Genomic DNA, 2,170 nt, shown 5'->3' with positions numbered 1-2,170 from the left:
TCTCCCCTCCTCGTGAACCAAACACTCGTGAACAACACAACTATGTCGAGGCAAGACCCCGACACCCATGGTGGGCAGGTTACAGATGACCTTCCAGATGAAGAAAGAAGGGGAGATAGACTACCTTTAAATATTTAGTCATTGAAAACTATGACTAGTAGAGGAAAACTGTCAGCACCAGAATATGGAATACTGAAACATGCTGAAGAGCACAAGAATAATGTCAGACATAGTAATGGAAGATGAGCCCCTCAGGTTGGAAGACACTAAAATATGACTAGGAAAGAGCTAGCCCTTCAAAGTAGAGTCGACCATGTTGAAAAGAATAGAGATTTGGGAACAACATTTGCTGGTGGGGCAACTTCAAATGAGGAGAAAGACATGCACATCCATTCATAATGAGAACATGGTATCTATGAAGCATGAATCGAGGAAAATTGGAAATTGTCAGAAAAGAAATGGGACACATAAATGTAGATATCCTAGATTTCACTGAGATGAAATGGACTGGTATTGGCCATTTTCAATCTGACTATCAAATGGTTTACTATGTCAGGAATGACAAATTGAAGAGAAAGAGCATCAAATTCATCAGGAAAATTAAAATTTCAACATCTATCTTGTACAACAGTGTCTGAGATAGATTAATCTCCATATGACTGCAAGGAAGACCTTGGAAAAGCAAAGCGCTGCTTAAGAAAAAATAACAAAATGGGAGGCCTCTCACTTCTTGACTTCAAAACTTACTACAGGGCCACAGTAGTGAAAATAGCCTGGTATTGGTACAGTGAAAGACTCCTGGATCAATGGAACAGAATTGAGAACCCTGAAGTAAATCCATCCATAATCGGTTAATTGGTCTTTCACAAAGAGCCCAAATACATTAAATGGGGAAGAGATAGTGTCTTCAACAAATGGTGCTGACAAAACTGGAAATCGATTTGCAAACGAATGAAACAAGACCTATACCTCAAATAATATGCGAAAACTATCTCAATATGGATTAAAGTTCTAAATGTAAGTCACAGAACTATAAATATTAATATTGAAAAAATAGGGACAAACTTAAGGTCTCTAATATATGGGATATAAAGGCTATCAAACATGGCAAAAAACATACAAACAACAGAGAATGAATTAGATGACTGGGACAACTAAAAATTAGAAATTTATGTGCATCAGAATATTTCATTAATATAACAAAAAGGGAGCCCACAGACTGGGGAACATTTTTTGCAACTTCACATCAGACAATGGACTAAAATCTAAAATTTATAAGACACGACATTACATCTACAAGAACAAGACAAATAATCCCATTAAAACCTGGCACATGGCAAAAAAAAGACACTCCACCAAGAAAGACATTCAGGCAGCAAACAAACATATGAAGAAACGTTCATGATGATTTTCCATTGTTGTTGTTAAGTGCCGTCAAGTCTGTTCTGACCCATAACGACCCTGTATAGGATTTCCGAGGAGCGACTGGTGAGCTTGAACCACTGACCTTGCAGTTCAAATGGCTTTATAGTCTGGAACATTAACCCACAGCACTACACCAGGACGAGATGCAAATCAAAACAACTATGAGATTTCAAGAAAATGATGGCGGATCGGGTGGAAGTGTAGTGATGAGCTCTGCCAAGAACAACACAGAATACAGGACCAAGAAGGCTCAGGGAATGGTCCCAGTACTCTGAACCATACATAAAGGAATATTTAGAAGGTTGGAAGACGTAGAGCTGGGGAGTTTGTGGCAGAAGCAAAAAATCCATTGCTTCCTGGTTTGGGATGCCCAGCTGCTCCAGGAGCCGCCATTTTGTGTGGGGCCAAGTGGGGAAAGGATCAGAGCAGTCACGGACACCTTACAGAGCTGCAGAGATAGAAGTACATTCTTTTTTTTTTTTGGTATCTTTTCGTTGGTCCCTTGATGCCTGTGTACCTCCATTCTGGTAAGTATAGGGGTGCCTGAGCTAGTGGATACTCCAGCCCCACACTCGGAGGGTTCTACTACGCATGAGCATAGAGCTCCTCAAAATTTAAAGAGACAGTATCCACTTAAAACCAAATGGCCCACAGAAACTCAGCCCAAGAGCAGGCCTTGAACTTTTCTTGTTTGCTTTTTGTTCTTGTGTTTTTTTAACACAGGAAAGAGAAGGAGAGGGCTGTA

This window comes from Chrysochloris asiatica, unplaced genomic scaffold, assembly GCF_000296735.1.
Source record: "Chrysochloris asiatica unplaced genomic scaffold, ChrAsi1.0 scaffold00402, whole genome shotgun sequence".
Taxonomy (NCBI): Eukaryota; Metazoa; Chordata; class Mammalia; order Afrosoricida; family Chrysochloridae; genus Chrysochloris; species Chrysochloris asiatica.
Note: the sequence above shows the minus strand (reverse complement) of the source record.